A 21,220-nucleotide genomic window follows, 5' to 3' on the forward strand; every position below is an offset into this window, starting at 1 on the left:
CCCCTGACAATCTCATTTAAAATCTGCGTAAAAATGCCACCCAAAAGAGGCCAAAAACGGAGATAAAATTCTTTAGGCAGGCCGTCTGGACCCGGCGATTTACTGGACGGAGAGCGAGCAATAAAATCGAAAACATCATCTACCTGGAACTCCCGGAGAAATTCGCCGTTCGCGTCAGGCGCGATCGTCGCAGTTAGATCCCCAAAGACATCATCCGAAAGAGACTCACCAGAATCATCGGCAGAATAGAGACTAGTGTAATACTGATGAAGAGCACGAACCATTTCCTCCTGTGCAATAAGCTGTCGCCCATCATCCACCGTAAGAGAAGAGATGAAGGAGCGACGACGACGAGTCTGATGCCGTAGCAGGTGGTACAAGGATGTCAGTTCACCTTCAACAAGAGAGTGAGGTTTCGACTTAACTCGCAGACCATCCATCTGTCGTCGTTTAAGGCTCAAGAGCTTGGCTTTAATACGACGAACATCATGGATCCGCAGTGGAGAGGTACCCGCCGCGTCATATAGTTCACGCAGGACAGAGTAGTAATATTCATACGTGTTCTTAAAATCACGCGTCCTAGCAGCACAGTAGAAAATCAAAGTCTGACGAATCTTGGGCTTGGCAAACGCAGTCCACCAAACCAGCAAGGAGGGGTATCGCGGGACAGAGCGAAGACATCGCTCCCACACGCCACTTATAACATCATCCATAGCACTGTCGGCAAGGTGGGAAACATTTAACATCCACTGGGAACGATAAAGTTTTGCAGGTTGGCGACTAAGATTTACAGTTGCAGTAAAAGCACAATGGTCAGAAAAACTAGTAGGAATAACATCGACAGAAAGAATTTTATCACATAAAAAATCAGATAAATAGAATCTGTCGAGTCTACTGCATGAGGACGCGGTAAAAAACGTATATTTCACCAGGGTTGGATATTTGTGTTCCCAAACATCACGCAGATGCATCGTACGAACTAAGTCATGTAAATCACGGCAATAATTAAAATTGGGGGACTGGTCTGCAGGGCGTAAAACACAATTAAAATCGCCTCCGAGCAGGAGACTCCGAGGACTCTGGCGCAAAAGATAAATAAGCTCTTCTTTATAAAAGCGCGATCGAGCCACAGTGTGACCCGAACCAGAGGGGGCATACAAAACAACGAGGCGGAGATCAAAAAGACGACAACCAATCCCACGGCCAGAGTCAAGGAATTCAATGTCAGTAATAGGAATGCCCTCTCGAAAGAAAAGGGCAGTTCCTGTTGAATATTCCGGCGCGACATTAAAAACAGTTTGAAATCCAGGTAGAGAGAGATCAGAAAACAACACTTCCTGCAAAAACACTACGTCCGCACAGGCGTCGTAAATAAACTGCCGCAAGGAGGCAATGCGAACGTCGGACTCAATACGGTTAACATTTAAGGTAAGAAAGGTGTATGCTTGAACCATAGAGAGAAAAGCGAGAAAACAAATCACCTACACCGACGCACCAGCGTCACAGTCCATAGCAGGGGTGACAGAGGCATCCGAGGGAGGGGGACTGCTACCCCGTTCCGCGGATCCCTTACGTTTCGGTTTTTTACGAACAGCATTAACGTTCGGCTGAACGCGTAACTTGCGTCGGCTGACGGGCAAGGAAACTTCAGCCGCCGGTGACGTAGGAGGGTCAAGTTCTGTATCCGACACCACCCGCGCCGGTCCACATGCGGGATCCGGGGTCGCGGGGGAAACATCCGACAAAACGGAATGGTCAACACCTGCACTAGCTTCCGGCAAACATGGACTGCACGGAGGCGAAACGTGAGCAGGAAGGTCCGAGGCCGCAGAGTTGGAAGGAAGCGGAGCAGCTCCGCTGGCAGAGGTATGGGGCAGCGAAGCAGGAAGTTGTCGCGGCTCCACTTGTTGTGACATCGAAGTCGGTTCGGAAGACGGCGCCAACAGGCCCGACCGACGACCCGACTCGAGAGAAGCTGCGTCGGAGGCCGGAGGGGCGCCAGCAGCCGCCACCGGAACCGCTACCTCAGGAGGGCAGGGAGCAGCTACAGTACACAGTGGCTCGGAGGATGCCTGTCGCTCGGACTGGGGCATCTCAGGGAGATCCTCATCCGTACTATTTCCATCGTGTGGGCGACGCCTCTTATTATTCAAAAGTGGCACCCCCACCTGAGGGACAGACGGAACAACATCAGATTTAGCACGCAAAGGAGGAAATTCTGTATCAGGGGTGCGCAAAACCTGTGGAGGGGCGCTACTACCACTGGACTGTGCTACACCAAGAGCAGAACCACCTGCAACGAGGTCAGCGACCGTTAACTTGCGACGCTGTTCGAGAGAATTTTTTAAAACAAAAACTCTCCGCGGACAGTCGGTACGCACGTGACCACTTTCATTGCACAAAAAACAGGTGCCCACCTGACCACTATATGTTACATGGACACGATATCCACCGATCTGCAGGTGAGATGGAATATTCTGCTTAACGTGCATTTCGACTGAACGAATACCACTGTAACATTGCAGGCGATGTTGGCTTGACCAGCGTTCAAGGCGAATGCTCTTTACATCACCATACTTCTGTAGACCCTCCTTAAGATAGACATTATCCACCTCCGGTGGAAGGTTGTAAACACGAACATTGGTATACGTGATGGAAGCATTGGAAAGCAGCACGGTACTTACAGAATCATCCCGATGCCGAAAGAGAACTTGATGACCATATTTAGAAAGAATTTTATCAACCTGAAGGGGGTCCATAAACTTAACAAAGAAAACATACAGTTCGGTATCAAAATAAGCAGTATGCACCTGATCCGAATGAACACCAAAGGTATCTACCAACCAATCATGAATCTCAAGAGAACTAGGTTGCACATGGCGGGTTGACTTGTCAAAAGCAAAACTAACTGTAGCCTGACGAGGAATAACCTGGGACGACATTTTCAAAATATGCGGTCGAAACCGCTACACAAAAAAACACTGAAATAAGGACAGAAAGTAACACAAGGTACGAAACAACGACGGAGAAACACTCACAGAAGTTGCAACACAACACGTAAACAAAAACGATAGTCCACTATACATAACGCTACGGCGGAGCGGAAGACTAGGCACGTCCACACTGCACGGCGTCTAAAGCGGAACTAAAATTCTTTTTCCTCCTGTGAGGATCGAACTCACGACCTCTGGTTTACTAGACCAGCGCTCTGCCACTGAGCTAAGGAGGCGCCGCCTCGCAATATGCTTCCCCACACACACCTCATTGTCGCCATTTGTACGCTTGCCGGAATGAATTTCCCATCTTTGACGCAATTCTCCATCTCCAATTTCAGTACTAAAAAGGCGACGCTACTTCTTGCTGTGTCCCATCGCAAGTTACATTCAAGCCCTTGTGACGCTGATCAAACAAGAGGTTGCAAATCAGCTTCAATCGCTTACTGCCATCTCAGTCGCTTGCAGAAGGTGCCTCACCCTATGTCATACAATGGCGAGTTGCCTCTATTACCAAAGCGGCGGCGGCGCCGACGACGACGACGACAACCGCGAGGGTCTCTACCAGGGGTAGAAAATACATCACAAGAACTAAGTATTCCACGTCGGCATTCTCCGGAGACTGCCAAAAGCAGCAGTTTCTGGTGCCTACTTTAATAGCACCGTTCGCACTATTCATTTGCGAGAGCATTTCTTAAATACCGAACCCATTCATAATTTTTTATATCCTTGACCGCTTTTTTCGAAAGATCTACGTTAGAAGGGGCTGTTACAAAATTCTTTTGCCTCCTGTGAGGATCGAACTCACGACCTCTGGTTTACTAGACCAGCGCTCTGCCACTGAGCTAAGGAGGCGCCGCCTAGTGCACATTTCGGGTACTTCAATCTTATGGACCAGTCAATCGGAGCCCTTCAGCTGGAAACGCACCGCATTAGCGACCATTATTTGTATTTAGTTAGCACAGCTGCTGCTTTCCTACACATCTCACACGATATCGATGTACGCCTAAAATTCCAAAACAACACTTTTATTTCATTTCAGAGCTACTTTCAGCTTCAAAAACCATTCCTCTGATATTCATACGAAGCTAGGCATCGTCGTAACCCGTTACGTTCATTACGCAAGGCTCACGAGAGGGGCGCAGGTTGCATCCGCGTAGACACAAAATTTTGCGCCGCCCAGCGTGGGGCTCGAACCCACGACCCTGAGATTAAGAGTCTCATGCTCTACCGACTGAGCTAGCCGGGCTCCACACAACGCGTCACGAGCCATACAGTATTTATGCGACCTGCGACCATCTATGGAAGATCCTTTTGACTACAGCTTATTTCCTGCTGCCACAAATGAGCTACAATTCCTATTCAATGAAATAAATTTTCCGAAAGGCATCAAATCTACTTGAAATTATACGTGGCTATCAGCACCATTATTCAACACACATGCTCGACTGTGCGCAGACGCCTGTGGCGTAGCTCTTGGGTCCTGAGTCAGACGCAGTAGTTCCAAAAATCTCTCCTGATCGGCACTGTGCCGAAAATTTCGCTACACAACCCCTTTGTCTTGCTTGAGCTTCAGGTAGACGCCGGTTTGCAGCCAGGAAGCGGACAGCAGCAACTTTCAACTAGATTTGTAGTACTCAAACAACTCAGTAAAACAGCATGCATCTTTTGCAGAACTGGAAAAACTCGACCGTGACAGGATTCGAACCTGCAATCTTCGGATCCGAAGTCCGACGCCTTATCCATTAGGCCACACGGTCACTGGCGCAATATGCTTCCCCACACACACCTCATTGTCGCCATTTGTACGCTTGCCGGAATGAATTTCCCATCTTTGACGCAATTCTCCATCTCCAATTTCAGTACTAAAAAGGCGACGCTACTTCTTGCTGTGTCCCATCGCAAGTTACATTCAAGCCCTTGTGACGCTGATCAAACAAGAGGTTGCAAATCAGCTTCAATCGCTTACTGCCATCTCAGTCGCTTGCAGAAGGTGCCTCACCCTATGTCATACAATGGCGAGTTGCCTCTATTACCAAAGCGGCGGCGGCGCCGACGACGACGACGACAACCGCGAGGGTCTCTACCAGGGGTAGAAAATACATCACAAGAACTAAGTATTCCACGTCGGCATTCTCCGGAGACTGCCAAAAGCAGCAGTTTCTGGTGCCTACTTTAATAGCACCGTTCGCACTATTCATTTGCGAGAGCATTTCTTAAATACCGAACCCATTCATAATTTTTTATATCCTTGACCGCTTTTTTCGAAAGATCTACGTTAGAAGGGGCTGTTACAAAATTCTTTTGCCTCCTGTGAGGATCGAACTCACGACCTCTGGTTTACGAGACCAGCGCTCTGCCACTGAGCTAAGGAGGCGCCGCCTAGTGCACATTTCGGGTACTTCAATCTTATGGACCAGTCAATCGGAGCCCTTCAGCTGGAAACGCACCGCATTAGCGACCATTATTTGTATTTAGTTAGCACAGCTGCTGCTTTCCTACACATCTCACACGATATCGATGTACGCCTAAAATTCCAAAACAACACTTTTATTTCATTTCAGAGCTACTTTCAGCTTCAAAAACCATTCCTCTGATATTCATACGAAGCTAGGCATCGTCGTAACCCGTTACGTTCATTACGCAAGGCTCACGAGAGGGGCGCAGGTTGCATCCGCGTAGACACAAAATTTTGCGCCGCCCAGCGTGGGGCTCGAACCCACGACCCTGAGATTAAGAGTCTCATGCTCTACCGACTGAGCTAGCCGGGCTCCACACAACGCGTCACGAGCCATACAGTATTTATGCGACCTGCGACCATCTATGGAAGATCCTTTTGACTACAGCTTATTTCCTGCTGCCACAAATGAGCTACAATTCCTATTCAATGAAATACATTTTCCGAAAGGCATCAAATCTACTTGAAATGATACGTGGCTATCAGCACCATTATTCAACACACATGCTCGACTGTGCGCAGACGCCTGTGGCGTAGCTCTTGGGTCCTGAGTCAGACGCAGTAGTTCCAAAAATCTCTCCTGATCGGCACTGTGCCGAAAATTTCGCTACACAACCCCTTTGTCTTGCTTGAGCTTCAGGTAGACGCCGGTTTGCAGCCAGGAAGCGGACAGCAGCAACTTTCAACTAGATTTGTAGTACTCAAACAACTCAGTAAAACAGCATGCATCTTTTGCAGAACTGGAAAAACTCGACCGTGACAGGATTCGAACCTGCAATCTTCGGATCCGAAGTCCGACGCCTTATCCATTAGGCCACACGGTCACTGGCGCAATATGCTTCCCCACACACACCTCATTGTCGCCATTTGTACGCTTGCCGGAATGAATTTCCCATCTTTGACGCAATTCTCCATCTCCAATTTCAGTACTAAAAAGGCGACGCTACTTCTTGCTGTGTCCCATCGCAAGTTACATTCAAGCCCTTGTGACGCTGATCAAACAAGAGGTTGCAAATCAGCTTCAATCGCTTACTGCCATCTCAGTCGCTTGCAGAAGGTGCCTCACCCTATGTCATACAATGGCGAGTTGCCTCTATTACCAAAGCGGCGGCGGCGCCGACGACGACGACGACGACAACCGCGAGGGTCTCTACCAGGGGTAGAAAATACATCACAAGAACTAAGTATTCCACGTCGGCATTCTCCGGAGACTGCCAAAAGCAGCAGTTTCTGGTGCCTACTTTAATAGCACCGTTCGCACTATTCATTTGCGAGAGCATTTCTTAAATACCGAACCCATTCATAATTTTTTATATCCTTGACCGCTTTTTTCGAAAGATCTACGTTAGAAGGGGCTGTTACAAAATTCTTTTGCCTCCTGTGAAGATCGAACTCACGACCTCTGGTTTACTAGACCAGCGCTCTGCCACTGAGCTAAGGAGGCGCCGCCTAGTGCACAATTCGGGTACTTCAATCTTATGGACCAGTCAATCGGAGCCCTTCAGCTGGAAACGCACCGCATTAGCGACCATTATTTGTATTTAGTTAGCACAGCTGCTGCTTTCCTACACATCTCACACGATATCGATGTACGCCTAAAATTCCAAAACAACACTTTTATTTCATTTCAGAGCTACTTTCAGCTTCAAAAACCATTCCTCTGATATTCATACGAAGCTAGGCATCGTCGTAACCCGTTACGTTCATTACGCAAGGCTCACGAGAGGGGCGCAGGTTGCATCCGCGTAGACACAAAATTTTGCGCCGCCCAACGTGGGGCTCGAACCCACGACCCTGAGATTAAGAGTCTCATGCTCTACCGACTGAGCTAGCCGGGCTCCACACAACGCGTCACGAGCCATACAGTATTTATGCGACCTGCGACCATCTATGGAAGATCCTTTTGACTACAGCTTATTTCCTGCTGCCACAAATGAGCTACAATTCCTATTCAATGAAATACATTTTCCGAAAGGCATCAAATCTACTTGAAATGATACGTGGCTATCAGCACCATTATTCAACACACATGCTCGACTGTGCGCAGACGCCTGTGGCGTAGCTCTTGGGTCCTGAGTCAGACGCAGTAGTTCCAAAAATCTCTCCTGATCGGCACTGTGCCGAAAATTTCGCTACACAACCCCTTTGTCTTGCTTGAGCTTCAGGTAGACGCCGGTTTGCAGCCAGGAAGCGGACAGCAGGAACTTTCAACTAGATTTGTAGTACTCAAACAACTCAGTAAAACAGCATGCATCTTTTGCAGAACTGGAAAAACTCGACCGTGACAGGATTCGAACCTGCAATCTTCGAATCCGAAGTCCGACGCCTTATCCATTAGGCCACACGGTCACTGGCGCAATATGCTTCCCCACACACACCTCATTGTCGCCATTTGTACGCTTGCCGGAATGAATTTCCCATCTTTGACGCAATTCTCCATCTCCAATTTCAGTACTAAAAAGGCGACGCTACTTCTTGCTGTGTCCCATCGTAAGTTACATTCAAGCCCTTGTGACGCTGATCAAACAAGAGGTTGCAAATCAGCTTCAATCGCTTACTGCCATCTCAGTCGCTTGCAGAAGGTGCCTCACCCTATGTCATACAATGGCGAGTTGCCGCTATTACCAAAGCGGCGGCGGCGCCGACGACGACGACGACGACGACGACGACGACGACGACAACCGCGAGGGTCTCTACCAGGGGTAGAAAATACATCACAAGAACTAAGTATTCCACGTCGGCATTCTCCGGAGACTGCCAAAAGCAGCAGTTTCTGGTGCCTACTTTAATAGCACCGTTCGCACTATTCATTTGCGAGAGCATTTCTTAAATACCGAACCCATTCATAATTTTTTATATCCTTGACCGCTTTTTTCGAAAGATCTACGTTAGAAGGGGCTGTTACAAAATTCTTTTGCCTCCTGTGAGGATCGAACTCACGACCTCTGGTTTACTACACCAGCGCTCTGCCACTGAGCTAAGGAGGCGCCGCCTAGTGCACATTTCGGGTACTTCAATCTTATGGACCAGTCAATCGGAGCCCTTCAGCTGGAAACGCACCGCATTAGCGACCATTATTTGTATTTAGTTAGCACAGCTGCTGCTTTCCTACACATCTCACACGATATCGATGTACGCCTAAAATTCCAAAACAACACTTTTATTTCATTTCAGAGCTACTTTCAGCTTCAAAAACCATTCCTCTGATATTCATACGAAGCTAGGCATCGTCGTAACCCGTTACGTTCATTACGCAAGGCTCACGAGAGGGGCGCAGGTTGCATCCGCGTAGACACAAAATTTTGCGCCGCCCAGCGTGGGGCTCGAACCCACGACCCTGAGATTAAGAGTCTCATGCTCTACCGACTGAGCTAGCCGGGCTCCACACAACGCGTCACGAGCCATACAGTATTTATGCGACCTGCGACCATCTATGGAAGATCCTTTTGACTACAGCTTATTTCCTGCTGCCACAAATGAGCTACAATTCCTACTCAATGAAATACATTTTCCGAAAGGCATCAAATCTACTTGAAATGATACGTGGCTATCAGCACCATTATTCAACACACATGCTCGACTGTGCGCAGACGCCTGTGGCGTAGCTCCTGGGTCCTGAGTCAGACGCAGTAGTTCCAAAAATCTCTCCTGATCGGCACTGTGCCGAAAATTTAGCTACACAACCCCTTTGTCTTGCTTGAGCTTCAGGTAGACGCCGGTTTGCAGCCAGGAAGCGGACAGCAGCAACTTTCAACTAGATTTGTAGTACTCAAACAACTCAGTAAAACAGCATGCATCTTTTGCAGAACTGGAAAAACTCGACCGTGACAGGATTCGAACCTGCAATCTTCGGATCCGAAGTCCGACGCCTTATCCATTAGGCCACACGGTCACTGGCGCAATATGCTTCCCCACACACACCTCATTGTCGCCATTTGTACGCTTGCCGGAATGAATTTCCCATCTTTGACGCAATTCTCCATCTCCAATTTCAGTACTAAAAAGGCGACGCTACTTCTTGCTGTGTCCCATCGCAAGTTACATTCAAGCCCTTGTGACGCTGATCAAACAAGAGGTTGCAAATCAGCTTCAATCGCTTACTGCCATCTCAGTCGCTTGCAGAAGGTGCCTCACCCTATGTCATACAATGGCGAGTTGCCTCTATTACCAAAGCGGCGGCGGCGCCGACGACGACGACGACAACCGCGAGGGTCTCTACCAGGGGTAGAAAATACATCACAAGAACTAAGTATTCCACGTCGGCATTCTCCGGAGACTGCCAAAAGCAGCAGTTTCTGGTGCCTACTTTAATAGCACCGTTCGCACTATTCATTTGCGAGAGCATTTCTTAAATACCGAACCCATTCATAATTTTTTATATCCTTGACCGCTTTTTTCGAAAGATCTACGTTAGAAGGGGCTGTTACAAAATTCTTTTGCCTCCTGTGAGGATCGAACTCACGACCTCTGGTTTACTAGACCAGCGCTCTGCCACTGAGCTAAGGAGGCGCCGCCTAGTGCACATTTCGGGTACTTCAATCTTATGGACCAGTCAATCGGAGCCCTTCAGCTGGAAACGCACCGCATTAGCGACCATTATTTGTATTTAGTTAGCACAGCTGCTGCTTTCCTACACATCTCACACGATATCGATGTACGCCTAAAATTCCAAAACAACACTTTTATTTCATTTCAGAGCTACTTTCAGCTTCAAAAACCATTCCTCTGATATTCATACGAAGCTAGGCATCGTCGTAACCCGTTACGTTCATTACGCAAGGCTCACGAGAGGGGCGCAGGTTGCATCCGCGTAGACACAAAATTTTGCGCCGCCCAGCGTGGGGCTCGAACCCACGACCCTGAGATTAAGAGTCTCATGCTCTACCGACTGAGCTAGCCGGGCTCCACACAACGCGTCACGAGCCATACAGTATTTATGCGACCTGCGACCATCTATGGAAGATCCTTTTGACTACAGCTTATTTCCTGCTGCCACAAATGAGCTACAATTCCTATTCAATGAAATAAATTTTCCGAAAGGCATCAAATCTACTTGAAATTATACGTGGCTATCAGCACCATTATTCAACACACATGCTCGACTGTGCGCAGACGCCTGTGGCGTAGCTCTTGGGTCCTGAGTCAGACGCAGTAGTTCCAAAAATCTCTCCTGATCGGCACTGTGCCGAAAATTTCGCTACACAACCCCTTTGTCTTGCTTGAGCTTCAGGTAGACGCCGGTTTGCAGCCAGGAAGCGGACAGCAGCAACTTTCAACTAGATTTGTAGTACTCAAACAACTCAGTAAAACAGCATGCATCTTTTGCAGAACTGGAAAAACTCGACCGTGACAGGATTCGAACCTGCAATCTTCGGATCCGAAGTCCGACGCCTTATCCATTAGGCCACACGGTCACTGGCGCAATATGCTTCCCCACACACACCTCATTGTCGCCATTTGTACGCTTGCCGGAATGAATTTCCCATCTTTGACGCAATTCTCCATCTCCAATTTCAGTACTAAAAAGGCGACGCTACTTCTTGCTGTGTCCCATCGCAAGTTACATTCAAGCCCTTGTGACGCTGATCAAACAAGAGGTTGCAAATCAGCTTCAATCGCTTACTGCCATCTCAGTCGCTTGCAGAAGGTGCCTCACCCTATGTCATACAATGGCGAGTTGCCTCTATTACCAAAGCGGCGGCGGCGCCGACGACGACGACGACAACCGCGAGGGTCTCTACCAGGGGTAGAAAATACATCACAAGAACTAAGTATTCCACGTCGGCATTCTCCGGAGACTGCCAAAAGCAGCAGTTTCTGGTGCCTACTTTAATAGCACCGTTCGCACTATTCATTTGCGAGAGCATTTCTTAAATACCGAACCCATTCATAATTTTTTATATCCTTGACCGCTTTTTTCGAAAGATCTACGTTAGAAGGGGCTGTTACAAAATTCTTTTGCCTCCTGTGAGGATCGAACTCACGACCTCTGGTTTACGAGACCAGCGCTCTGCCACTGAGCTAAGGAGGCGCCGCCTAGTGCACATTTCGGGTACTTCAATCTTATGGACCAGTCAATCGGAGCCCTTCAGCTGGAAACGCACCGCATTAGCGACCATTATTTGTATTTAGTTAGCACAGCTGCTGCTTTCCTACACATCTCACACGATATCGATGTACGCCTAAAATTCCAAAACAACACTTTTATTTCATTTCAGAGCTACTTTCAGCTTCAAAAACCATTCCTCTGATATTCATACGAAGCTAGGCATCGTCGTAACCCGTTACGTTCATTACGCAAGGCTCACGAGAGGGGCGCAGGTTGCATCCGCGTAGACACAAAATTTTGCGCCGCCCAGCGTGGGGCTCGAACCCACGACCCTGAGATTAAGAGTCTCATGCTCTACCGACTGAGCTAGCCGGGCTCCACACAACGCGTCACGAGCCATACAGTATTTATGCGACCTGCGACCATCTATGGAAGATCCTTTTGACTACAGCTTATTTCCTGCTGCCACAAATGAGCTACAATTCCTATTCAATGAAATACATTTTCCGAAAGGCATCAAATCTACTTGAAATGATACGTGGCTATCAGCACCATTATTCAACACACATGCTCGACTGTGCGCAGACGCCTGTGGCGTAGCTCTTGGGTCCTGAGTCAGACGCAGTAGTTCCAAAAATCTCTCCTGATCGGCACTGTGCCGAAAATTTCGCTACACAACCCCTTTGTCTTGCTTGAGCTTCAGGTAGACGCCGGTTTGCAGCCAGGAAGCGGACAGCAGCAACTTTCAACTAGATTTGTAGTACTCAAACAACTCAGTAAAACAGCATGCATCTTTTGCAGAACTGGAAAAACTCGACCGTGACAGGATTCGAACCTGCAATCTTCGGATCCGAAGTCCGACGCCTTATCCATTAGGCCACACGGTCACTGGCGCAATATGCTTCCCCACACACACCTCATTGTCGCCATTTGTACGCTTGCCGGAATGAATTTCCCATCTTTGACGCAATTCTCCATCTCCAATTTCAGTACTAAAAAGGCGACGCTACTTCTTGCTGTGTCCCATCGCAAGTTACATTCAAGCCCTTGTGACGCTGATCAAACAAGAGGTTGCAAATCAGCTTCAATCGCTTACTGCCATCTCAGTCGCTTGCAGAAGGTGCCTCACCCTATGTCATACAATGGCGAGTTGCCTCTATTACCAAAGCGGCGGCGGCGCCGACGACGACGACGACGACAACCGCGAGGGTCTCTACCAGGGGTAGAAAATACATCACAAGAACTAAGTATTCCACGTCGGCATTCTCCGGAGACTGCCAAAAGCAGCAGTTTCTGGTGCCTACTTTAATAGCACCGTTCGCACTATTCATTTGCGAGAGCATTTCTTAAATACCGAACCCATTCATAATTTTTTATATCCTTGACCGCTTTTTTCGAAAGATCTACGTTAGAAGGGGCTGTTACAAAATTCTTTTGCCTCCTGTGAAGATCGAACTCACGACCTCTGGTTTACTAGACCAGCGCTCTGCCACTGAGCTAAGGAGGCGCCGCCTAGTGCACAATTCGGGTACTTCAATCTTATGGACCAGTCAATCGGAGCCCTTCAGCTGGAAACGCACCGCATTAGCGACCATTATTTGTATTTAGTTAGCACAGCTGCTGCTTTCCTACACATCTCACACGATATCGATGTACGCCTAAAATTCCAAAACAACACTTTTATTTCATTTCAGAGCTACTTTCAGCTTCAAAAACCATTCCTCTGATATTCATACGAAGCTAGGCATCGTCGTAACCCGTTACGTTCATTACGCAAGGCTCACGAGAGGGGCGCAGGTTGCATCCGCGTAGACACAAAATTTTGCGCCGCCCAACGTGGGGCTCGAACCCACGACCCTGAGATTAAGAGTCTCATGCTCTACCGACTGAGCTAGCCGGGCTCCACACAACGCGTCACGAGCCATACAGTATTTATGCGACCTGCGACCATCTATGGAAGATCCTTTTGACTACAGCTTATTTCCTGCTGCCACAAATGAGCTACAATTCCTATTCAATGAAATACATTTTCCGAAAGGCATCAAATCTACTTGAAATGATACGTGGCTATCAGCACCATTATTCAACACACATGCTCGACTGTGCGCAGACGCCTGTGGCGTAGCTCTTGGGTCCTGAGTCAGACGCAGTAGTTCCAAAAATCTCTCCTGATCGGCACTGTGCCGAAAATTTCGCTACACAACCCCTTTGTCTTGCTTGAGCTTCAGGTAGACGCCGGTTTGCAGCCAGGAAGCGGACAGCAGGAACTTTCAACTAGATTTGTAGTACTCAAACAACTCAGTAAAACAGCATGCATCTTTTGCAGAACTGGAAAAACTCGACCGTGACAGGATTCGAACCTGCAATCTTCGAATCCGAAGTCCGACGCCTTATCCATTAGGCCACACGGTCACTGGCGCAATATGCTTCCCCACACACACCTCATTGTCGCCATTTGTACGCTTGCCGGAATGAATTTCCCATCTTTGACGCAATTCTCCATCTCCAATTTCAGTACTAAAAAGGCGACGCTACTTCTTGCTGTGTCCCATCGTAAGTTACATTCAAGCCCTTGTGACGCTGATCAAACAAGAGGTTGCAAATCAGCTTCAATCGCTTACTGCCATCTCAGTCGCTTGCAGAAGGTGCCTCACCCTATGTCATACAATGGCGAGTTGCCGCTATTACCAAAGCGGCGGCGGCGCCGACGACGACGACGACGACGACGACGACGACAACCGCGAGGGTCTCTACCAGGGGTAGAAAATACATCACAAGAACTAAGTATTCCACGTCGGCATTCTCCGGAGACTGCCAAAAGCAGCAGTTTCTGGTGCCTACTTTAATAGCACCGTTCGCACTATTCATTTGCGAGAGCATTTCTTAAATACCGAACCCATTCATAATTTTTTATATCCTTGACCGCTTTTTTCGAAAGATCTACGTTAGAAGGGGCTGTTACAAAATTCTTTTGCCTCCTGTGAGGATCGAACTCACGACCTCTGGTTTACTACACCAGCGCTCTGCCACTGAGCTAAGGAGGCGCCGCCTAGTGCACATTTCGGGTACTTCAATCTTATGGACCAGTCAATCGGAGCCCTTCAGCTGGAAACGCACCGCATTAGCGACCATTATTTGTATTTAGTTAGCACAGCTGCTGCTTTCCTACACATCTCACACGATATCGATGTACGCCTAAAATTCCAAAACAACACTTTTATTTCATTTCAGAGCTACTTTCAGCTTCAAAAACCATTCCTCTGATATTCATACGAAGCTAGGCATCGTCGTAACCCGTTACGTTCATTACGCAAGGCTCACGAGAGGGGCGCAGGTTGCATCCGCGTAGACACAAAATTTTGCGCCGCCCAGCGTGGGGCTCGAACCCACGACCCTGAGATTAAGAGTCTCATGCTCTACCGACTGAGCTAGCCGGGCTCCACACAACGCGTCACGAGCCATACAGTATTTATGCGACCTGCGACCATCTATGGAAGATCCTTTTGACTACAGCTTATTTCCTGCTGCCACAAATGAGCTACAATTCCTACTCAATGAAATACATTTTCCGAAAGGCATCAAATCTACTTGAAATGATACGTGGCTATCAGCACCATTATTCAACACACATGCTCGACTGTGCGCAGACGCCTGTGGCGTAGCTCCTGGGTCCTGAGTCAGACGCAGTAGTTCCAAAAATCTCTCCTGATCGGCACTGTGCCGAAAATTTAGCTACACAACCCCTTTGTCTTGCTTGAGCTTCAGGTAGACGCCGGTTTGCAGCCAGGAAGCGGACAGCAGCAACTTTCAACTAGATTTGTAGTACTCAAACAACTCAGTAAAACAGCATGCATCTTTTGCAGAACTGGAAAAACTCGACCGTGACAGGATTCGAACCTGCAATCTTCGGATCCGAAGTCCGACGCCTTATCCATTAGGCCACACGGTCACTGGCGCAATATGCTTCCCCACACACACCTCATTGTCGCCATTTGTACGCTTGCCGGAATGAATTTCCCATCTTTGACGCAATTCTCCATCTCCAATTTCAGTACTAAAAAGGCGACGCTACTTCTTGCTGTGTCCCATCGCAAGTTACATTCAAGCCCTTGTGACGCTGATCAAACAAGAGGTTGCAAATTAGCTTCAATCGCTTACTGCCATCTCAGTCGCTTGCAGAAGGTGCCTCACCCTATGTCATACAATGGCGAGTTGCCTCTATTACCAAAGCGGCGGCGGCGCCGACGACGACGACGACAACCGCGAGGGTCTCTACCAGGGGTAGAAAATACATCACAAGAACTAAGTATTCCACGTCGGCATTCTCCGGAGACTGCCAAAAGCAGCAGTTTCTGGTGCCTACTTTAATAGCACCGTTCGCACTATTCATTTGCGAGAGCATTTCTTAAATACCGAACACATTCATAATTTTTTATATCCTTGACCGCTTTTTTCGAAAGATCTACGTTAGAAGGGGCTGTTACAAAATTCTTTTGCCTCCTGTGAGGATCGAACTCACGACCTCTGGTTTACGAGACCAGCGCTCTGCCACTGAGCTAAGGAGGCGCCGCCTAGTGCACATTTCGGGTACTTCAATCTTATGGACCAGTCAATCGGAGCCCTTCAGCTGGAAACGCACCGCATTAGCGACCATTATTTGTATTTAGTTAGCACAGCTGCTGCTTTCCTACACATCTCACACGATATCGATGTACGCCTAAAATTCCAAAACAACACTTTTATTTCATTTCAGAGCTACTTTCAGCTTCAAAAACCATTCCTCTGATATTCATACGAAGCTAGGCATCGTCGTAACCCGTTACGTTCATTACGCAAGGCTCACGAGAGGGGCGCAGGTTGCATCCGCGTAGACACAAAATTTTGCGCCGCCCAGCGTGGGGCTCGAACCCACGACCCTGAGATTAAGAGTCTCATGCTCTACCGACTGAGCTAGCCGGGCTCCACGCAACGCGTCACGAGCCATACAGTATTTATGCGACCTGCGACCATCTATGGAAGATCCTTTTGACTACAGCTTATATCCTGCTGCCACAAATGAGCTACAATTCCTATTCAATGAAATAAATTTTCCGAAAGGCATCAAATCTACTTGAAATGATACGTGGCTATCAGCACCATTATTCAACACACATGCTCGACTGTGCGCAGACGCCTGTGGCGTAGCTCTTGGGTCCTGAGTCAGACGCAGTAGTTCCAAAAATCTCTCCTGATCGGCACTGTGCCGAAAATTTCGCTACACAACCCCTTTGTCTTGCTTGAGCTTCAGGTAGACGCCGGTTTGCAGCCAGGAAGCGGACAGCAGCAACTTTCAACTAGATTTGTAGTACTCAAACAACTCAGTAAAACAGCATGCATCTTTTGCAGAACTGGAAAAACTCGACCGTGACAGGATTCGAACCTGCAATCTTCGGATCCGAAGTCCGACGCCTTATCCATTAGGCCACACGGTCACTGGCGCAATATGCTTCCCCACACACACCTCATTGTCGCCATTTGTACGCTTGCCGGAATGAATTTCCCATCTTTGACGCAATTCTCCATCTCCAATTTCAGTACTAAAAAGGCGACGCTACTTCTTGCTGTGTCCCATCGCAAGTTACATTCAAGCCCTTGTGACGCTGATCAAACAAGAGGTTGCAAATCAGCTTCAATCGCTTACTGCCATCTCAGTCGCTTGCAGAAGGTGCCTCACCCTATGTCATACAATGGCGAGTTGCCTCTATTACCAAAGCGGCGGCGGCGCCGACGACGACGACGACAACCGCGAGGGTCTCTACCAGGGGTAGAAAATACATCACAAGAACTAAGTATTCCACGTCGGCATTCTCCGGAGACTGCCAAAAGCAGCAGTTTCTGGTGCCTACTTTAATAGCACCGTTCGCACTATTCATTTGCGAGAGCATTTCTTAAATACCGAACCCATTCATAATTTTTTATATCCTTGACCGCTTTTTTCGAAAGATCTACGTTAGAAGGGGCTGTTACAAAATTCTTTTGCCTCCTGTGAGGATCGAACTCACGACCTCTGGTTTACTAGACCAGCGCTCTGCCACTGAGCTAAGGAGGCGCCGCCTAGTGCACATTTCGGGTACTTCAATCTTATGGACCAGTCAATCGGAGCCCTTCAGCTGGAAACGCACCGCATTAGCGACCATTATTTGTATTTAGTTAGCACAGCTGCTGCTTTCCTACACATCTCACACGATATCGATGTACGCCTAAAATTCCAAAACAACACTTTTATTTCATTTCAGAGCTACTTTCAGCTTCAAAAACCATTCCTCTGATATTCATACGAAGCTAGGCATCGTCGTAACCCGTTACGTTCATTACGCAAGGCTCACGAGAGGGGCGCAGGTTGCATCCGCGTAGACACAAAATTTTGCGCCGCCCAGCGTGGGGCTCGAACCCACGACCCTGAGATTAAGAGTCTCATGCTCTACCGACTGAGCTAGCCGGGCTCCACACAACGCGTCACGAGCCATACAGTATTTATGCGACCTGCGACCATCTATGGAAGATCCTTTTGACTACAGCTTATTTCCTGCTGCCACAAATGAGCTACAATTCCTATTCAATGAAATAAATTTTCCGAAAGGCATCAAATCTACTTGAAATGATACGTGGCTATCAGCACCATTATTCAACACACATGCTCGACTGTGCGCAGACGCCTGTGGCGTAGCTCTTGGGTCCTGAGTCAGACGCAGTAGTTCCAAAAATCTCTCCTGATCGGCACTGTGCCGAAAATTTCGCTACACAACCCCTTTGTCTTGCTTGAGCTTCAGGTAGACGCCGGTTTGCAGCCAGGAAGCGGACAGCAGCAACTTTCAACTAGATTTGTAGTACTCAAACAACTCAGTAAAACAGCATGCATCTTTTGCAGAACTGGAAAAACTCGACTGTGACAGGATTCGAACCTGCAATCTTCGGATCCGAAGTCCGACGCCTTATCCATTAGGCCACACGGTCACTGGCGCAATATGCTTCCCCACACACACCTCATTGTCGCCATTTGTACGCTTGCCGGAATGAATTTCCCATCTTTGACGCAATTCTCCATCTCCAATTTCAGTACTAAAAAGGCGACGCTACTTCTTGCTGTGTCCCATCGCAAGTTACATTCAAGCCCTTGTGACGCTGATCAAACAAGAGGTTGCAAATCAGCTTCAATCGCTTACTGCCATCTCAGTCGCTTGCAGAAGGTGCCTCACCCTATGTCATACAATGGCGAGTTGCCTCTATTACCAAAGCGGCGGCGGCGCCGACGACGACGACGACAACCGCGAGGGTCTCTACCAGGGGTAGAAAATACATCACAAGAACTAAGTATTCCACGTCGGCATTCTCCGGAGACTGCCAAAAGCAGCAGTTTCTGGTGCCTACTTTAATAGCACCGTTCGCACTATTCATTTGCGAGAGCATTTCTTAAATACCGAACCCATTCATAATTTTTTATATCCTTGACCGCTTTTTTCGAAAGATCTACGTTAGAAGGGGCTGTTACAAAATTCTTTTGCCTCCTGTGAGGATCGAACTCACGAACTCTGGTTTACGAGACCAGCGCTCTGCCACTGAGCTAAGGAGGCGCCGCCTAGTGCACATTTCGGGTACTTCAATCTTATGGACCAGTCAATCGGAGCCCTTCAGCTGGAAACGCACCGCATTAGCGACCATTATTTGTATTTAGTTAGCACAGCTGCTGCTTTCCTACACATCTCACACGATATCGATGTACGCCTAAAATTCCAAAACAACACTTTTATTTCATTTCAGAGCTACTTTCAGCTTCAAAAACCATTCCTCTGATATTCATACGAAGCTAGGCATCGTCGTAACCCGTTACGTTCATTACGCAAGGCTCACGAGAGGGGCGCAGGTTGCATCCGCGTAGACACAAAATTTTGCGCCGCCCAGCGTGGGGCTCGAACCCACGACCCTGAGATTAAGAGTCTCATGCTCTACCGACTGAGCTAGCCGGGCTCCACGCAACGCGTCACGAGCCATACAGTATTTATGCGACCTGCGACCATCTATGGAAGATCCTTTTGACTACAGCTTATTTCCTGCTGCCACAAATGAGCTACAATTCCTATTCAATGAAATAAATTTTCCGAAAGGCATCAAATCTACTTGAAATGATACGTGGCTATCAGCACCATTATTCAACACACATGCTCGACTGTGCGCAGACGCCTGTGGCGTAGCTCTTGGGTCCTGAGTCAGACGCAGTAGTTCCAAAAATCTCTCCTGATCGGCACTGTGCCGAAAATTTCGCTACACAACCCCTTTGTCTTGCTTGAGCTTCAGGTAGACGCCGGTTTGCAGCCAGGAAGCGGACAGCAGCAACTTTCAACTAGATTTGTAGTACTCAAACAACTCAGTAAAACAGCATGCATCTTTTGCAGAACTGGAAAAACTCGACCGTGACAGGATTCGAACCTGCAATCTTCGGATCCGAAGTCCGACGCCTTATCCATTAGGCCACACGGTCACTGGCGCAATATGCTTCCCCACACACACCTCATTGTCGCCATTTGTACGCTTGCCGGAATGAATTTCCCATCTTTGACGCAATTCTCCATCTCCAATTTCAGTACTAAAAAGGCGACGCTACTTCTTGCTGTGTCCCATCGCAAGTTACATTCAAGCCCTTGTGACGCTGATCAAACAAGAGGTTGCAAATCAGCTTCAATCGCTTACTGCCATCTCAGTCGCTTGCAGAAGGTGCCTCACCCTATGTCATACAATGGCGAGTTGCCTCTATTACCAAAGCGGCGGCGGCGCCGACGACGACGACGACGACAACCGCGAGGGTCTCTACCAGGGGTAGAAAATACATCACAAGAACTAAGTATTCCACGTCGGCATTCTCCGGAGACTGCCAAAAGCAGCAGTTTCTGGTGCCTACTTTAATAGCACCGTTCGCACTATTCATTTGCGAGAGCATTTCTTAAATACCGAACCCATTCATAATTTTTTATATCCTTGACCGCTTTTTTCGAAAGATCTACGTTAGAAGGGGCTGTTACAAAATTCTTTTGCCTCCTGTGAGGATCGAACTCACGACCTCTGGTTTACTAGACCAGCGCTCTGCCACTGAGCTAAGGAGGCGCCGCCTAGTGCACATTTCGGGTACTTCAATCTTATGGACCAGTCAATCGGAGCCCTTCAGCTGGAAACGCACCGCATTAGCGACCATTATTTGTATTTAGTTAGCACAGCTGCTGCTTTCCTACACATCTCACACGATATCGATGTACGCCTAAAATTCCAAAACAACACTTTTATTTCATTTCAGAGCTACTTTCAGCTTCAAAAACCATTCCTCTGATATTCATACGAAGCTAGGCATCGTCGTAACCCGTTACGTTCATTACGCAAGGCTCACGAGAGGGGCGCAGGTTGCATCCGCGTAGACACAAAATTTTGCGCCGCCCAGCGTGGGGCTCGAACCCACGACCCTGAGATTAAGAGTCTCATGCTCTACCGACTGAGCTAGCCGGGCTCCACACAACGCGTCACGAGCCATACAGTATTTATGCGACCTGCGACCATCTATGGAAGATCCTTTTGACTACAGCTTATTTCCTGCTGCCACAAATGAGCTACAATTCCTATTCAATGAAATAAATTTTCCGAAAGGCATCAAATCTACTTGAAATGATACGTGGCTATCAGCACCATTATTCAACACAC

General features: G+C 48.1%; 36 non-coding genes across 36 annotated transcripts; all 36 read right to left on the minus strand.

Moving 5' to 3' along the window:
* Positions 1-3,157: 3,157 nt before the first annotated feature.
* Positions 3,158-3,229, minus strand: Trnat-agu. Its single transcript has one exon. It is a non-coding gene; the product is annotated as a tRNA-Thr (tRNA).
* A 547-nt stretch (positions 3,230-3,776) lies between these two features.
* On the minus strand, positions 3,777-3,848 carry Trnat-agu. The gene has a single exon. It is a non-coding gene; the product is annotated as a tRNA-Thr (tRNA).
* A 321-nt stretch (positions 3,849-4,169) lies between these two features.
* Positions 4,170-4,242, minus strand: Trnak-cuu. The gene has a single exon. It is a non-coding gene; the product is annotated as a tRNA-Lys (tRNA).
* Positions 4,243-4,680: 438 nt separating this feature from the next.
* Trnar-ucg lies at positions 4,681-4,753 on the minus strand. The gene has a single exon. It is a non-coding gene; the product is annotated as a tRNA-Arg (tRNA).
* A 545-nt stretch (positions 4,754-5,298) lies between these two features.
* Trnat-cgu lies at positions 5,299-5,370 on the minus strand. The gene has a single exon. It is a non-coding gene; the product is annotated as a tRNA-Thr (tRNA).
* Positions 5,371-5,691: 321 nt separating this feature from the next.
* On the minus strand, positions 5,692-5,764 carry Trnak-cuu. Its single transcript has one exon. It is a non-coding gene; the product is annotated as a tRNA-Lys (tRNA).
* A 438-nt stretch (positions 5,765-6,202) lies between these two features.
* Trnar-ucg lies at positions 6,203-6,275 on the minus strand. The gene has a single exon. It is a non-coding gene; the product is annotated as a tRNA-Arg (tRNA).
* A 548-nt stretch (positions 6,276-6,823) lies between these two features.
* Positions 6,824-6,895, minus strand: Trnat-agu. Its single transcript has one exon. It is a non-coding gene; the product is annotated as a tRNA-Thr (tRNA).
* Positions 6,896-7,216: 321 nt separating this feature from the next.
* On the minus strand, positions 7,217-7,289 carry Trnak-cuu. Its single transcript has one exon. It is a non-coding gene; the product is annotated as a tRNA-Lys (tRNA).
* Positions 7,290-7,727: 438 nt separating this feature from the next.
* On the minus strand, positions 7,728-7,800 carry Trnar-ucg. Its single transcript has one exon. It is a non-coding gene; the product is annotated as a tRNA-Arg (tRNA).
* Positions 7,801-8,366: 566 nt separating this feature from the next.
* Trnat-agu lies at positions 8,367-8,438 on the minus strand. The gene has a single exon. It is a non-coding gene; the product is annotated as a tRNA-Thr (tRNA).
* Positions 8,439-8,759: 321 nt separating this feature from the next.
* Trnak-cuu lies at positions 8,760-8,832 on the minus strand. Its single transcript has one exon. It is a non-coding gene; the product is annotated as a tRNA-Lys (tRNA).
* A 438-nt stretch (positions 8,833-9,270) lies between these two features.
* Positions 9,271-9,343, minus strand: Trnar-ucg. Its single transcript has one exon. It is a non-coding gene; the product is annotated as a tRNA-Arg (tRNA).
* A 545-nt stretch (positions 9,344-9,888) lies between these two features.
* Trnat-agu lies at positions 9,889-9,960 on the minus strand. Its single transcript has one exon. It is a non-coding gene; the product is annotated as a tRNA-Thr (tRNA).
* Positions 9,961-10,281: 321 nt separating this feature from the next.
* On the minus strand, positions 10,282-10,354 carry Trnak-cuu. The gene has a single exon. It is a non-coding gene; the product is annotated as a tRNA-Lys (tRNA).
* Positions 10,355-10,792: 438 nt separating this feature from the next.
* On the minus strand, positions 10,793-10,865 carry Trnar-ucg. The gene has a single exon. It is a non-coding gene; the product is annotated as a tRNA-Arg (tRNA).
* A 545-nt stretch (positions 10,866-11,410) lies between these two features.
* Trnat-cgu lies at positions 11,411-11,482 on the minus strand. Its single transcript has one exon. It is a non-coding gene; the product is annotated as a tRNA-Thr (tRNA).
* Positions 11,483-11,803: 321 nt separating this feature from the next.
* Trnak-cuu lies at positions 11,804-11,876 on the minus strand. The gene has a single exon. It is a non-coding gene; the product is annotated as a tRNA-Lys (tRNA).
* Positions 11,877-12,314: 438 nt separating this feature from the next.
* Trnar-ucg lies at positions 12,315-12,387 on the minus strand. The gene has a single exon. It is a non-coding gene; the product is annotated as a tRNA-Arg (tRNA).
* Positions 12,388-12,935: 548 nt separating this feature from the next.
* Trnat-agu lies at positions 12,936-13,007 on the minus strand. Its single transcript has one exon. It is a non-coding gene; the product is annotated as a tRNA-Thr (tRNA).
* Positions 13,008-13,328: 321 nt separating this feature from the next.
* Positions 13,329-13,401, minus strand: Trnak-cuu. Its single transcript has one exon. It is a non-coding gene; the product is annotated as a tRNA-Lys (tRNA).
* Positions 13,402-13,839: 438 nt separating this feature from the next.
* Trnar-ucg lies at positions 13,840-13,912 on the minus strand. The gene has a single exon. It is a non-coding gene; the product is annotated as a tRNA-Arg (tRNA).
* Positions 13,913-14,472: 560 nt separating this feature from the next.
* Trnat-agu lies at positions 14,473-14,544 on the minus strand. The gene has a single exon. It is a non-coding gene; the product is annotated as a tRNA-Thr (tRNA).
* Positions 14,545-14,865: 321 nt separating this feature from the next.
* Trnak-cuu lies at positions 14,866-14,938 on the minus strand. The gene has a single exon. It is a non-coding gene; the product is annotated as a tRNA-Lys (tRNA).
* Positions 14,939-15,376: 438 nt separating this feature from the next.
* Positions 15,377-15,449, minus strand: Trnar-ucg. Its single transcript has one exon. It is a non-coding gene; the product is annotated as a tRNA-Arg (tRNA).
* Positions 15,450-15,994: 545 nt separating this feature from the next.
* Trnat-cgu lies at positions 15,995-16,066 on the minus strand. Its single transcript has one exon. It is a non-coding gene; the product is annotated as a tRNA-Thr (tRNA).
* A 321-nt stretch (positions 16,067-16,387) lies between these two features.
* On the minus strand, positions 16,388-16,460 carry Trnak-cuu. Its single transcript has one exon. It is a non-coding gene; the product is annotated as a tRNA-Lys (tRNA).
* Positions 16,461-16,898: 438 nt separating this feature from the next.
* Positions 16,899-16,971, minus strand: Trnar-ucg. Its single transcript has one exon. It is a non-coding gene; the product is annotated as a tRNA-Arg (tRNA).
* Positions 16,972-17,516: 545 nt separating this feature from the next.
* Trnat-agu lies at positions 17,517-17,588 on the minus strand. The gene has a single exon. It is a non-coding gene; the product is annotated as a tRNA-Thr (tRNA).
* A 321-nt stretch (positions 17,589-17,909) lies between these two features.
* Trnak-cuu lies at positions 17,910-17,982 on the minus strand. The gene has a single exon. It is a non-coding gene; the product is annotated as a tRNA-Lys (tRNA).
* Positions 17,983-18,420: 438 nt separating this feature from the next.
* Trnar-ucg lies at positions 18,421-18,493 on the minus strand. Its single transcript has one exon. It is a non-coding gene; the product is annotated as a tRNA-Arg (tRNA).
* Positions 18,494-19,038: 545 nt separating this feature from the next.
* Positions 19,039-19,110, minus strand: Trnat-cgu. Its single transcript has one exon. It is a non-coding gene; the product is annotated as a tRNA-Thr (tRNA).
* A 321-nt stretch (positions 19,111-19,431) lies between these two features.
* On the minus strand, positions 19,432-19,504 carry Trnak-cuu. Its single transcript has one exon. It is a non-coding gene; the product is annotated as a tRNA-Lys (tRNA).
* Positions 19,505-19,942: 438 nt separating this feature from the next.
* Positions 19,943-20,015, minus strand: Trnar-ucg. Its single transcript has one exon. It is a non-coding gene; the product is annotated as a tRNA-Arg (tRNA).
* A 548-nt stretch (positions 20,016-20,563) lies between these two features.
* Positions 20,564-20,635, minus strand: Trnat-agu. Its single transcript has one exon. It is a non-coding gene; the product is annotated as a tRNA-Thr (tRNA).
* A 321-nt stretch (positions 20,636-20,956) lies between these two features.
* Trnak-cuu lies at positions 20,957-21,029 on the minus strand. Its single transcript has one exon. It is a non-coding gene; the product is annotated as a tRNA-Lys (tRNA).
* Between the last annotated feature and the right edge of the window lie 191 nt (positions 21,030-21,220).

The sequence above is a fragment of the Schistocerca piceifrons genome, unplaced genomic scaffold (genome assembly GCF_021461385.2).
Source record: "Schistocerca piceifrons isolate TAMUIC-IGC-003096 unplaced genomic scaffold, iqSchPice1.1 HiC_scaffold_1813, whole genome shotgun sequence".
In the NCBI taxonomy this organism is placed as follows: Eukaryota; Metazoa; Arthropoda; class Insecta; order Orthoptera; family Acrididae; genus Schistocerca; species Schistocerca piceifrons.